Consider the following 16,213-nt stretch of genomic DNA (forward strand, 5'->3'; position numbering starts at 1 on the left):
TCTTTCTATCATTTCACAAAAATCAAAGCATGCCTGGTGTTTAAAGCAAGAAATGGCAAGTGGACAGGCTTGCAACTCCCTCAAACTAGTGGGCTCCTCTATGATAATCCTTCCTCCTTTATGAGGCTTCCTCTGTTGTATGTTTCTCTCCCTGGAGCTATCACTAAATGTCTCTTGCTCATATTCATAATCACTGTCTCTTTCCATTGTTCTCCTTTGGTTTTGCAAAATGTGGTTGTATATGGATGTTTTATGGATAATAGTGTGGAAATAGGATGGAGGAATGGAATGGGCAGAGTGTAGGGAGGAGGATGTGAGAGTATGATGTGTAAATAGGGTTTAGGGAGTGTGAATGGGATTTTAGGAGAGTGGGTAGGGTTTAGTGATGTGAATAGCGTTTGGGGAGGGTGTAAGTGGGAATTGGATTTAGGAAATATGTAAATGGGAATGGGGTTTAGTTTAGGGAACAATGGCAAGTAGATAGGGTTTGTATAATACTTGTGAAATGAGGAAAACTAGGGTTTCACCCTAGAAGCTAAGGTTTGATACTAAGAATGCACAACACCAAAATTTGATAAACAAAACCTTGATTCACAAGCTATGACAAGTATACTTACTTGAAAGAGAGAGCATTTGAAGATTTTGAGGTGAATTTGAGAGTTTGGGAAAGTTTTAGTCGATTTAGAACTTGGCTGGGCAGATGCGCAGTGCCTCACACAGGTGCGCAACGCCTCCCTAGATGCGCAGCGCCTGTGCAAATTTACAAAGGAAAACACTGCCAGGTGCACAACGCCAACTCAGATGCGCAGCGTCGGTTAGAATTTCTCCAAAAACGCAGCGACTTCACTCTTTTGCTCAATGACACTTAAAAATCGCTTCTTAGCTCTCCTTTTGGCACTTTGACTTCAACACTAACACAATGAAATGATCAATAGAGAGATGGCTTTATATAGCTTTCACTTTTTGATTTTTGTTGTTGAAAACCCACTTTCATAATGTCTATTTTCTTTTTCCAGTACTCTTTTTTTTATGCTTGGTCTTTTTGCTTTGATAGGTGGACTAATGCTCAAACTCTTTTGACTTTTTGCAGTGGCAGTACTTTGGCAACATCGCCAGATATCCAGGAGCAGCATGAGACCATTATTACATATGGGAACAATAAAATTACATGAAATTTTAAAAATAAAATACAAAAGCTCTGTTTACAAATTATGACTTTTTTGATCATTATTGACCTCCTCATGTCTTTGTTGACCATTATTAGCAATAATCACTGAATTTTAACCGTGGTGGAAACCCTAAGACCTAATGAGACTGAAACCTTATGTAATTGATGAAATGAACTGAAAATGAGCATGAATCGTGACTGAAAGGTATGAAAGGAGGTCAGCAAGTACATATCATGAGGGAAAAAATGAAATAAACCCTACCATCAGTAGATCCATGACCTAATGGAATGCAACCTCATTAGAATCAGACTCCTAATATGAAATGAAAAAGACTAATTTTGATCACTGATGGCAGTGTGAAGACACTGACACTAACAAGTACCAAGATTTGATGAATGGGAGGAACAAGCTACCACATTAGGAATTCCTTTGGTCCGAATTGGTACAAGACAAGATAAGGCTGAATACTAGAGATGAGACTTCATCCAAGTGTGAGGGTGAGGAAAATTGTGCCTTGGATGCAAAGGTAAAGAAAGGGAAAGGGAAGAAATATCCATCCAAAGGAGATTCTTGTCAAGGGGGAAAGAAGAAATACCTTTCAAAAATCAAGTGCGTTGACTATCACGAACTCAGGAATTATGCAATGAAGTTTCCACATAAGAACGCAGGCAAGAAGCCCTCAGGAGGAGTGATAGGTGAATATTTGGCTTCACAATTCGAGTTGGAATTCACCCTCATTTCATGCATGGAAAGCACAATGACGGGGAGTGTGTGGTATCTGGATAGTGGTGCCTCATTCCACATGACGGGGAATAAAAAAAATTTCAATGACTTGGAGGAGAAATATATCCAAATGAATATTGAGTTTGGGGACGGCAAAAGGTACATCGTGACCAATATTGGTACATTCACCTTTCATAGGGAGATAAGATCTCCTCTTGGACTCAAGGATGTCATGTTTGTTCTAGGACTAAAGAAAAATATCATCTCTGTAGCAGTGTTGGAAGACCGTGGTTATGATGTTATCTTTAGCAAAGGAAAGACATTCTTGAGACACATAGCCACTGGACAGGTGAAGCATATTGGTGATTGAGTCACGAACCTGTATGAAATTGAGGTAGAAGATACATGAAAAGCCTTGAGGAGAAAGGAAAGGGTTAGAGACATGGTGGTTGAGAGGGAGAATGATTTAACGTATCAAAATGGAGCCTTAGAAGCAACCTCAAGAACTTGTGGAGCGACCACAATTGGGGAAGCAGAGAGGAGACAGAGTGGAGACATCCACTCAACCAGATACCTCTAATAGGGGGAGAGTTCAATCTAAGTGGGCAGAAGGAGAACATGTAGCCATACCTCCAGGTGTGAGGTGGAGTGATGTGAATCTGATGGAGGTCTAGGTACAGGTAGGAGTGTTAATCTCTCAAACTGCGAGATTATATCTTCTACTTCTGTTTGCGGGTGTAATTGCTGGTTCAATGGGCTCTTTTTCATCCACTGACAACCTTAGAGCTTCCACTAAGTTAGCAGACTCCTCTAAGAACCGCAGAGTTCTGCTAAACCTCCACTAGTCTAGACCCGACGGTAATATAAACCATAGCTTAATAAAATTTGAAATCCGCCTTCTAAAACCCATCGGCACTTCTTCACCGTTGATCTATTCAAGATCCAACAGTCACAACTCTCCCCGACCTCGAACCTGCTCCTTGTCTGTCAACCGTCGATCTTGCTCCACCAGATCTAACGGTTCAAATGAATATCGGCCGGGACACTTGTGCACTTTAAACCCACCCGATAAGCGGTTTCTCTCTCTCTCCTCTCTGCTATGTGTCACGATGTGTATGGAATTAGAGCCAATAAAAAAATACCACTTACGACCTTTCTTCTGCCCGAAATCTGCTTGTGGGTTTCTCCAACCCACTTCGGCTCGTTAACTATCTGTTAACTTCTGTGCCCGAACACCGTTGATCTGTCTCAACCAAGATCTAACGGTCCAAGTTCAATCTTCACACCACTGCATCCTTGGTCTTCCTCCACTGGTCTTGACCATCCGCTCCACACTCAGAATTCACGAGAAACTCAGTTAAAAAGAAAACACGGAATTTAACACAGTCGACACAATTACACACAATCTCACAGAACAACAATTAAACTTCGAATTTCACGATAACACAGAGATTTCGAAGGAGATTATCCTTCGGGATTTGATAGGAATTTCTCATTCACATACACAGAGACTAATTTTCCCCAATTCACTGGATTTTCTCCTGGAAAGCCAAATTTCTTTAACAGTCAAAATCCCTTTACAATAGTGTGAAAATTACATAAGTATTGGTTCATCCTAACAACCAGATCCTAATTCAAAGGCTAAAATTTATTAACCCTATCTATCCTGCGAGGCATTCTCCTCGAGAATCTCCACTACAACTAACTAACTAAAACTTATTACATCATGATCAAATCCTATATTCTAGCTCTATGCTTAACTAGGAAAAACATGGAAATTGATGGCTAAAGGATCCCACTCCTTTGCTTGTAATATTTTTTTTGTATTTTTGGAATAATTCTTTGAATTTGTCTTCAAGCCTTATGCTCCTGCATCAGACTCCTGAGGACAAAATTCTTCATGGGCTCCTGTCCATGAGCTCTTCTACAGAACTACCCAATTTCTGTAGCATGTTTTCTATTACCCAAGTAGCTTCAGCAATTGGCTGATCCTTCCATTTGACCAAATACTGAAAATACTCCTATCCTCTGGTTTTATTGAACACTTTCTTGTCTAAAATCCTTTCTGGCTGTAAATCCTTTACTGTAGGTAACTGTTTTACCCAGTCAATTTCTTGTGTCTCTTGGTCTTGTTCTGTATCATTTTCAATTTCACCTTCATACTTGTACAAATCAACAACATTGAAAATTGGAGATATTCCAACATCAGGGGGTAATTTAATTTCATATGCATTTGCAGAAAATTTCCTCAATACTCTGCATGGTCCAATTTTTTTGAACTTCAATTTATTATACTCCCTCTTTGGAAATCTTTCCTTCCTTAGGTGTGCTAAAACCAAATCCCCAACTTCAAAGTTCACTTCTCTTCTTCACATGTTTGCTCTGTTTTTGTACTTGATGTTGCTATCCTATAGCTATTGTTTCACCTGTTCATGCATTTCCTGTATTTTTGAAGCAAAATCTTCTCCCTCTGCACTTCTCATCTCATCTTTTCCCAAGTTTCTTAACTCAGATACTCCTCTTGGATGCATTCCATAAACTATATGGAATGGACTCTACCTTGTACTCCTGTTAGGTGAGTCATTATATGCATATTCAGCCTGTGCCAATACTTGATCCCACTGCTTTGGATTTTCTGTAGTAAGACTCCTTAAAAGATTACCCAAACTCCTGTTCACAACTTCAGTTTGTCCATTAGTCTATGGATGATAGGTAGAACTGAAACTCAGTTTAGTTCCCAGCTTCTTCTGTAGTGTCCTTCAGAAATGTCCAACAAATTTGGAATCCTTGTTTGAGACAATACTCTTAGGCAACCCATGCAATCTTACAATCTCCTTGAAAAACAAATTAGCAATGTGAGTAGCATCACTAGTTTTATAACATGGAATAAAATGTGCCATTTTTGAAAATCTGTCCACTACAACAAAAATTGAATCATTTCCTCTTTGAGTCTTTGGTAAGCCCAAAACAAAATCCATACTTACCATATCCCAAGGCCTATCTGGAATTGGTAATGGAACATACAAACCTATGTTTTGGCTTCTTCCCTTTGCATATTGACAAACTTTGCAAGTTTTCACATACTTTTCCACTTCAGATCTCATTTTCGGCTAGAAATAAAATCTGTTCAACTGTTCATAAGTCTTATTTATAACAAAATGTCCTGCAAGTCCACCACTATGTTTCTCTTTTATTAAGTTCTCCCTTATGGAACAATTTGGTACACACAACTGATTTCTCTTAAACAACAATCCATCTTGTAAGAAATAATCCAACCATTTATTCCTATCCATCAAAACAGGATTCTTACAAGCTTCAAATGCCTCTTTAAAATCTAAATCTGTCTCATACAATTCTTTAAGAAAATCAAAACCCAACACTTGAATTTGACTCTCTTGAAATAATGTATTTCTCCTACTTAAAGCATCTGCAACTTTGTTTGATTGGCCATTTATATGCTTCAAGACAAAATGGAAGCCCTGAAGATACTCTACCCATTTGGCATGTTTCTGGTTAAGCTTTGGCTGCTGCATAATATACTGCAATGCATGGTTATCTGAATAAAATATGAAGTCTTTTGACATTAGATAATGTCTCCACTTCTTCAGTGACTGCACAACTGCATAAAACTATTTATCATAAGAAGAATACTTCTCAAATAAGCTCGCTCTGCTTTATCTACTCATATGTTAGACTGGTTTTTTTAACATGACATAAAAATCTCAACTATAGACCAAATGGTCTCGCCCTCTAAACTTGTGTGAATCCTTTGTGTTTTCTTACAGGAAAAATAATGCACCAGAATTTTTTATTTTTTATTTTTATTTTTTTTATTTTATTTTTATTTTTATTTTTATTTTTATTTTTATTTTTATTTTTTCGTGCGCACAATAGCCCAGCCCGAGCCTGCGCTGACCTAGCCGCCGCTGCCCCTGTAGATCCCTCTCTCGATAGCCTCCTGCTGCTGAGGCCAACTAGACCATGCAACCCTCTGAGGAGGGAGATCCTCACTCCTCCACGCAACTAGGGAATGAATAAAACGTAGAAGCTTTCGCATCTCTGATTGCAGAGAATGGAGCTCCAAGGAACAGGCCATCAGTCAATAAATTTGTAAAGAAACTTGAAAGTATCCTAGAGATTTCTCTCCCTCCAGCATTTCTAGGAAGAGCAGCCATCTCTTTGCCAGAACTCGGACTTGTTGGATAGTTCACAGGGCTATGGCCCTCACCCAAATCAGTGCAAAAATAGGTGGAAAGAAACTGGAATGCAACCACACAGGGGAAGATAGCAATACGATTCTGTGGAAGGGGATACTACACCTTTCTCTTTGAAACAAAGGAGGACAAAGATCTGATATTTAGAAACGGACCTTACTTCATGGACTCCAGAGGTTTATACCTGAACAGGTGGATGCCAGACTTTGATCCAAAGATGGATGTCCCAAATGTAGTGCCTATGTGGGTCAGGCTCCCGCATCTTCCTCTTCATTGCTGGGGAGACGAATCTGTAAAGGCTATAGGAAACACAATGGGAAAATATATTGATAGATGTGAGCCAAAAGACAACATGCACGCGTGCACAAGAATATGTGTGGAAGTAGATCTCGGAAAAGGCCTCCTAGAGGCAATAAATATCAAGGTCGATCAGTGGACACACATTTAGCAGCTGGACTATGAGCAAATACCATTTAAATGCAAGGTATGTCACGAGTATGGTCATTTTGCAAATAGGTGTCTTAAAAAAATAGAGCATGAAAATGTAGAAGAACAAGAACCTACATGGGAACAAGTGAAAAGGAAAAAACCTACCAATAAGCAGACCGCATCAAATATCTATCAGTCCCAAGAAGCAAACGAAACAACCTCTCAGCCTCTAGTGAAGGTTACTCCTCCTGATCACACAACTCTGAATCCTTTTGAGCCATTAGAAGACTCTTTTGATCCACCCTCTCCTAGATCCCCACCTTCAAACCCCATCTCTTTAGCTCTCATATCCTCCCCCAACCCTATATCCTCTCCACCTCCTCCCTTAGTGGATCACATTCTAACTAGAAATAAAGCCAAAGAAATCCCCCAAGCCTGGGATTAGCAAAAAAAAGTGGGAAGGAAATCCAATAAAGAAATTAGAGATGAGGCAGCAACTAAAGAAATGGCACTAGGAACGCAATAGCCAATGGATTCATTCCTTGGGAAACAAACAGGAAGTCATGAAAAAACTTAGCAAAGAGGAAATGGAGGACCACACCAACACAATAGTAAATAATGATAGTGGTCTCTTGGAATTTTCGCGGCCTTGGTGCCTCCTTTAAACTCAATGTAGCTTGAGACATTTTAGCCAAGGAACAACCAGACATATATATGATCTAAGAGACCAAACTAAACAAGCAAGAAAATCAAAAAATGGTTCAAAAACTAAAAAATTATGAAGGAGTAGCGTTAGAAGCTACAGGAGCATTAGGAGGAATCAACACCATTTCGGACAAAAAAAAACGGGAATTAATGACCCAAAAAATAAACAGACACTGGATTCGAATAGAGTTGAGAAATCTCAATACAGAAGAACAATATAGCATTATAAATGTGTACTCCCCAAATCACTATAGAGAGAAAGAACAATGCTGGAAATCAATAAAAGAAGAAATAACAGAGAGACAAAGTGGGAACTTAATCTTGGGAGGAGACTTAAATCTAATAAGGAATACAAAAGAAAAATTTTGTGAAATCTTCCACAACGATTCATCAAGAGAAGCTCTTGAAGGAATAATAGAAGAACAAAAATTAATAGACATTCCACCAAGCAATGGAAAATACACTTGCAACAACAAAGAATAGGAAAAAACAACATAAAAGAAAGGCTAGATAGAATTCTTATTCATGAAACCATAGCAGCTGCTTATACTCTTGTGAAAGTAAAATTGTTCACAACTCAGCTTCAGATCACAAGCTGGTGGTGCTAACCTTAGGAAAGCTGGAAAATCAAGGATCCCTTCCCTTCAGATATAATTCAATTTGGGACAACAAGGAAGATTTTGGAAAACAAATAAAGGATAGTTGGAAAAAAGGTGTCACAGGATCTCCCCAGTATGTTTGGGAAACTAAGCTAAAGAACCTAAGGATGCACTTAAAAAACTGGGCAAGAGAAAATGATCTCTGGGACAAAGCTAGGAAAATCAAATTACGAAAAAAAAGGATAATATTTGCAAGGAAAAAGAGAACAAGGAAGAAAGTAAGCAAGATCATATACAAGAAAAGGAAATATATCTGGAAATATATAACCAAAATAGGCAAGAAGAAGAGGAAAGCAGACTGAAATCAAGATGCCTTTGGCTAAAATCCGAAGACAAAAATACAATCTTCTTTCATAATACAATGAAAATAAAAAGGTAAAAAAATCAGATTGAATAGATTCAAGTAAATGGTCAAGAAATAAAAGGAGTTGAAGAAATAAAAAATGCAACCCATAAACACTTTAAAGAACTCCTCTCAATAAGTGACTAGCAGGCAGCTAATGAAGAAATTTTGCAGCATATAAAAAAAAATAAGCGACCAAAAAAACAGGGAATTAGACAAAGAAATCACCGAGGAAGAAGTCAGAGAAGCTGTGTGGAATCTCCACCCTGATAAGGTACCAGGTCCAGATGGGTTTACAATGGCATTTTACAGACAACATTGGGAAATTATTAAAAAAAATCTAATGAGAATGCTCAAAAATTCTTTCCAAAAAAAATATTGGAGGAAATACAAAATCCTCCTTCCTAACCCTCATTCCCAAATAACCCAATCCTACAACCTTTAATAGATATAGGCCAATCTCCCTTTGCAATTCGTCTTATAAGATACTCACCAAAATTCTAGAAAATAGAATGAAAAAATTACTTCCGGAAATAATTTCAGAAAACCAAGGAGGATTTGTCCCCAAGAGGCAAATCACAGACAATGTGATAATTGTTCAAGAGGCTATTCATAGTAGTATCCAAAGAAAGGAGAGAGGAGATTGTTAAGTTGGATATGGATAATGCTTTTGATAGAGTTAACCATAACTTTCTTGCAGCAGCTCTTGAAAAGTTTGGCTTTTCAATAAATTTCATAGAGATTATCCAGGCATGTATATCAAATCCATGGATAGTGTTGTTGGGAAAAGTATCTATTCAGAACGCCCCTATCCCACTCTAAGGTGTGATAGTGCCTTAGCAACAAACAAGGAAAACTACTTGAGTATTCTTCTTTATGAAATGTAAATGAAGAGGAAGGATGTAACTAACCTGTGTCTTTCGCTAGTTTGTTGATCCAATCGCTCCTCTCTTCAATAGCTCCCAGCTCCTTGCTCTCTTACCGGCCCAGCTTCACCGAGTTCCCGCAAGATCACAGGAGAGAGAAACTACACGAAGATATAGATTTACATACATAAAAAGCTTAGGATCAGATTAAGCTAAACATGCAAATATAACAAAGCATCACTGATATACAAGCATGTAGGAGAAACTCAAATAATTTTATTGATATGATAAGAAAGTCCAGGAGGAGATACAACCAAGTGAGTCCCGATGCAGCATCTACCTCCCAGCAAAGGAATCCCTTCCTCTCCTCCAACAAAGCATAAATCACCCAATGTACTAATCTCAATCTCAAACCAACAACAATTCTCTGCAAAGTACAAAATTCCAGCCTCTGGATCTCTGGGATGAGGGATCCATATATAGATGTAAGCAGAGAGGATGAGTCAACTTATGTTTTGACTTGTGGCTTCTCTCTGTCAGTTCTTGCTTCCACTTGGAGACTGAGAGCCTCTTACTCATCACTTGGTCGAATTCAGTGAGGCAAGTGTCATTGGAGAAGATTCTGGAAGCTTCCATTGTCTCTCCACCTCGTTGAATGACTCTGCCACTTGTCATTTCCCGCTTAGCGCACCTGGGTAGTGCATTCAAGTGCGTTGCAACGCACCTAGACATTGTATTTGGGTGCTTTGCAACGCAGGCAGCTAGTGGAGCTTCTGAATTGATCCTGATTTGACTAGTTTTGAGCAGTTTCTGGTGGAGAACTTCTGGGAGAAGCTGTCATTGGTTGACCTTGTTCCTTTAGGGGCAGGAACAACACTTTTAGGGACTTTGGATCCCTTGGATTATGGACATTTCATGCTCAAAGCTGTAAGGCACCAAAATGTCTATAACAGTTGCCCCCTAAAGTATGAGGTCGTTTATCGGGTGAAATGCTTTATTAGGAGGATCCGAAGTTCTTTCAATGTTGGGAGGAGACCTGTAATAACATACAATACAATACATTATTTTTCATACTATTTTCATGATCTAGCTGAGGCGGGCATTCCCATGCTCAACTTTATAAATTAATTTTTATGTACATAGGACAGACAATCGTCTGATGGTAGACTGATGATTCAGATGAAATCATCATCCTTTTGGTAGGATGATTATCTGTTCTGCAATGCTGTACATGTCAATGTCTTTATTTTTTCTGAATATATATCACAGCCCGGATGGATGAAACTAGATCCGGGGTCTTCAATCTCGTCTGATCTTCACTCTAAGTATAAGTCGATCCATGTGAGAAATGTTTTGAAGTCGAACATGGAAAGACATCGCTTGATTACCAGTCAATGATGTAAACTATTAACAAGCACGAGAGGAATCACCGATAATGATGATGATCCTCAAGGTACTGCAGTACAATTCACGTGGTGTGAATAAAGGACTTGGCGTCGAACACCACGCAAAATCTTTCGGTCGAAGGTCATTGATGTATACCTGTCGCCGGAAGTGAGAAACTTGCCATTGAGGCATGCAAGCTTCAAAGTACTGAAGGGGGTGTTCCTAGATCAACTTCTCGGATAATGAGCTGATGTCGACAAGAAGCGATCCGTCAAAGGAGGGCCTTAATGTATCCCACATCAGTGACACAGAACGGAGTAAATGATTTTGATGGAGGTGAAAACGATCTGATGATATGTGATTCAGGGTGGCGGTCATGAAAGAATGAAGTATAATGTATGGTAGTGGATGGGACACGGTTGACTTCTCTGGATGACTTCTCTTGAACATATCGGCGACACTTATATGATGGATTGGTAGCATTTACCCCAAAGGCGGATGGTATGGCGAGACCATGGTGATGTAACCGGTGAATGAAACAACCCAACCCGACTCAGGCACGGAGTGGAAGTGTCATGTTCAAGAGCGACTTGCTACCAATAAAGGTTCTTTGAGTTTCTTCCCAATTTTTCCCCAGTCATTGCTGACCAGTACCTCTTTATTTTTGTCAAGCTTGAGGAGGATAACATATGCTTGTTCTATAATTTTCCCTTCGGGCAAACCCATCGCTATGTTTTAACGAGCCTAGCGATAGTGAAACTCGTTCTCGTCTAAAGACAAGTTTGTCGCTATTAATGTTTTTAACGAGTCTAACGACAAAGATAACTTGGTCCTTTTCATTTTTAGAGAGTCTGAAAAGGTATGTAAAGTTAACTCCGGAAGTTCCTTTTTTGTCATCTAATCCCTTAAGCCCAAAAAAGTATAAAACAATACAGAAGGGATGAATTTTCGACAGTTTTAACGAGCTGAACAAAACAAGCGCTCGATCTTTTTGTGCAATAATCCCTCAGGTCCAAAAAGATTAAAATCTAGAGGAGGGATAGCACTTACGGTCGCTTTAACGAGCTGGAAGGCCAAAACTCGGCAATCTTTTCATATTTTACGAGTCAAATGAAAAGAGCTTAAAGAAGACTCGTCTTTTGAGGAACGAGTGATAAAAAGGGTAGCAGCTGATTCCAGGTAAGGGTTGGAATTTTCCAAGCACGGCAATGTCACAAGGATGGCTAGTGAAATCACTCTTCGCAGCTGTTCCTCAAAATGGGTAAACAATCAAATGGAGGTGAATGATCGACCAATGGAAAAGTGGAGGTGACGGTGCAAACACGACCAAGGCTTTAATGGCTGATAATGTTACATTCACGGTGGTTATTTACCGGAGGATAGTTCATTTTTTAAGGAGCTTAAATGCGGGTTGAAACACTTGCTCGATCTTATGTTTATTTTTTAACGAGCATGAACTATGTGCTAAAACTGCTCGATAATCCAGTCATATGATAAGAATGTCTCATATAAGATGCCATTTTTTATGGAGCTTGCGCCTTACAAAGCTATGCCCCGCATCCTTTCGTTATGCAAGTTCGGAAACGACTAATCCTACGAGTTTAAAGGGTTAGAGGTCCTAAAAATTTAAAAAAATAAATAGCCGCCCCTTGCTTGCACTCCAAAAGGTTTGCATGCCCCCAGGTATAAAGTACGATTTCAAGGTTACCCCTCAATTTGCAGATAAAACATTTGTTCTACCAGGAAAGGCCTACCTCTTTCAGGTTACCAAAGATTGTCTCATTTGCGTAGCAAACAAAACACTTCTTCGGTGATGTCTACCGAGATAAACAAAGGTGAATGATGACGCCCGCCGATTCACATAACTTTGACAAGAGAATCTTATTCTAGAATAACCCCTCTTCCAATCACGGACGGGGTACAGACTAGTCATATTCTCCCGCGGAAACCTACCCTATACCCGAAGTTTTCCTGCCGAAGCAGACCAGGACGCATGCCCCCTGGGTTCCAGTCATATCCCTCCGAATTACTCGCGTTCATCGGGAGGACGAACCGTGGGTTGAGACATTTCTTGCATGAAGAGACCATTTAGGGATGGTATATGACTATTTGCGATGCGTGATCCGGGAAATGAAAGCTGGTCCACGAGCTTGACCACTCTTCCTTCGTGCGGAAAACACATTACTCTAAAGAGTGAGGAGACGACGGCTCCCATGCAATATATATAGTCTCGTCCAAGGAGTAGGTTATAATCCAATGGTCCTTGAACGACCATCACGTTCATTTGAACGGTCTTCCCTTTCAATGTTATGGGTACATTGGGGAGGATCCCTAAAGGTCGACTGGTTCCTTTATCAAAGCCTGTCAGATTTCTCATCTCAGGCAAAAGCGATGGCGAACCAAGCGCTTTCCAAGCAGTAGAGGAAAGGATACTCATAGATGCCCCCTCATTAATGATGGTGCCAGCCATGACCATTCTGTATATTTGAATGATAATTCGGAATGGTATGCTTGCTGGCAAACGGGGTCTGCCTAGTTGATTCCAGTCGAAGGAGACAACTAGGTTGCTTGGAGGTGGGACCGAGTAGACGGCCGGGTACGACTCTGACGAACTTCCTTTCTGCGATAAAGGAATGGGTAGGTTGCCCCCGTGTTCGTCGGAGTCTGTGTTGATGAAGAGAATTTGGACGGTGTCATCCTTGTTCTCCTCAGTGACTGTGTCATTCGAAGATAAATTCTCTGAAGGCAAGACCGGGTCAACTGCCGCCTCGACCTTTTGACTTTCGTCGGGTATGGATTCAGCTGGTTCATCTTCAATGACCGGCGCTTCAGCTGACCACTTGAGCGGGCCAACTGGATTTTCAACTAACGAAGGACTCGGCAAGAGTTTTTAATATCCAGGAGGAAGTCGTAACGGTGAAACCGGACGATCATCCAAAACTCTTTTAGCTTCATCTAAGAAGGGACAACGGTGGATGGCGTGATTGCCTTCGCACAGTTTACAAGGAGATCTAGCTCTCCCTTTTTGTCCTGGGACTTCACTTTCGCTAATTGACGGTGTGCTTTCAACATGGCTATCAGAGGTTGACGCCACCGGATTGTGCAAACGGGGAGACTAGTCCCTTAGTATCCGAGGGATGCAGGGACAATCTCTGTGAAAGTGGTCTCCCTTCCAAATGACACATGGCGATTTAGGCCTGGTCAGTGCAGTGTGTGGATTTTCGTCAAAGGACACTCGTTTTCCCCCAGTCACTTTTAGCTCCTTCTTATTCTTCTCTTTCTTCTTCTTTTCCTTCTTCTTCTTGGGAACTTGACTTTTGGCTTTGCCAGCCCCATCAAGCGAAGAGGAAGGAGGAGAGGAAGAATTAGAGGAAGTAGAAGGTTGGTGGGTAACTCTGGACTGGTCTAACTGCTGATTCGACTGTTCAGGAATAGTGGTGTTCTGAACGACATTGGTTGAGAAGAGCCAGACCGGCAAGCCAATTGTCAGTCCTAGAAGCGACAATGTGGCCATATGGGGCGCACCAACATCTCCCCAAGAGGAGAAGGGACTAGGATTTCCACCAAGGGGAATTCCTTGGTTGGTAGGCTCCATTTTCTCAACCTAAAGATCAACGCAGGAAAAAGGGTATGAATATTCCGTTTAAAATAAATTTTAACGACGCTTGGACACAACTTGCTTTTTCAATTTTAAAGAGTCGAGAAGAAGCAAAAGATGACTCTAGTCTCCTTCGATTTTTAATGAGCCTGAAGTGACAAGTCCTCATATGGACCTTTTCCATTAAGGAGTATGAAAAGGAACGAAAGGGACTGCTCTGGAGTTCTAGGTAGAGGGTGTGCCAAACCAATCGCAAAACCGCAGAATACTTTTTAGGGTACGGGTGGTCAATCTTCCCGAATGCTGTGTTCAGTGCATTGCGATCAGTAGGGTGGCCGACACGGCTTCCTATGGATAAAGGTTTTATGCCTATAGGGGTCTCCCAATATATACTCGACGGTACGTGGGAGCACAATCCGTACTGGCACTTATCGTCTCTCAGGAGGAATCACCCAACCATCAGTGAGGCCGACAGTCACCAGGTTTTACGACTCCGGAACACGTCTCTAGCCTAGACCTCTATGTTGTGCGTTAAGTTCCAATGCGTTGTTAAATTCATTCAATTTATTTTAGGTTGATCTTTCTTAGAAGTTTTCCTTTTTGGATCACCACAAGATGTAGATACAATTCCTAAATGCAGTCTAAAGATGATAAGCAAGCATTTATCTCTTTTCAACAATGAAAATCCTAGCTACAAGGGGAAACGAAAGACACAATCTTTTCTCAAAGAGCAAAGAGCACACTGTAAATGCACTTTTCCTAAGTCAAACCATACAAACTATCATTATGCAAATGCACAAATGCATGTATTTGTTTTCACTTTCTTAATATTGATGCCTAAAAAGAAAGTTGTTGTACAAATTTGAATTCGATTTCAAGTGAAAAACAAAAACAAGCTTCTTTTTGAAATCAAAAAGACGATCACGACACTTTATGATTTTGAAGTAACCACTTGTTTCGACACTAGAAATTCACAAATTCAAACCAAAAGACAAAAGTAAAAGCGCAATCAACTTTCAACAGCAAACAAATTTACTCCTAAGATCAAAACGACACTTACGACAAGTCTAGATCTAAGGGCGACAGTATGACTAGTTTACTTTTGTAATGGGAAACTGCAAATGATGTAACAAATACACAAAAAAAAATACAGTTTCTTTTATACAACTGAGGCGGAATTAAGGCAAAGAAAAGGGGTTTTCAGATAGGTACACACACTGATAACATGCTGCAAAAATCAGAGATAAAACTGAACAAAATGAAGCAAAGAACCACTGTTGCACAGGGCAAAGGGCTGATCAGCGCACCTGTTGCACAGAGAAACTGAATTGCAGCGCAGGTAGCCCTCTCGGGACCTGCGTTGAAATGCAGAACCTCTTCACAGAGCCTGCGCTGAAGCAGAAACGAGAATTTTCTCTGGGTTCTGGGTCACGGTTTGCAGTTTAATCTATGGTTTTTGGCCGGATAAAAGCTATCAATAAGGTACAATTAGAAGGATGATTTAAAGGAGGACTAAGAGCTATCACAAAGGGCAGTTAGAGCATTTGTGGATCAGCTGTTCAGATCATAAACAGGCCCAGTGAATGGACTAGAGTAGCAGATCTCTACTTTGCATTTGTAAATGGAAAATGCAGTTCGATTCGCCACTCCTAAGTTTATGAGAAGAACAACAATAGAAACACAAATAAAACTAGATACGATCCCCAACGGAGTCGCCAATTTGTTGTTGGGAAAAGTATCTATTCAGAACGCCCCTATCCCACTCTAAGGTGTGATAGTGCCTTAGCAACAAACAAGGAAAACTACTTGAGTATTCTTCTTTATGAAATGTAAATGAAGAGGAAGGATGTAACTAACCTGTGTCTTTCGCTAGTTTGTTGATCCAATCGCTCCTCTCTTCAATAGCTCCCAGCTCCCTGCTCCCTTACCGGCCCAGCTTCACCGAATTCCTGCAAGATCACAGAAGAGAGAAACTACACGAAGATATAGATTTACATACATAAAAAGCTTAGGATCAGATTAAGCTAAACATGCAAATATAACAAAGCATCACTGATATACAAGCATGTAGGAGAAACTCAAATAATTTTATTGATATGATAAGAAAGTCCAGGAGGAGAT

This window comes from Pinus tabuliformis, chromosome 2_1 (assembly GCF_031772625.1).
Source record: "Pinus tabuliformis cultivar Carrire ecotype Pingquan chromosome 2_1, CPIR1, whole genome shotgun sequence".
Lineage (NCBI taxonomy): Eukaryota > Viridiplantae > Streptophyta > Pinopsida > Pinales > Pinaceae > Pinus > Pinus tabuliformis.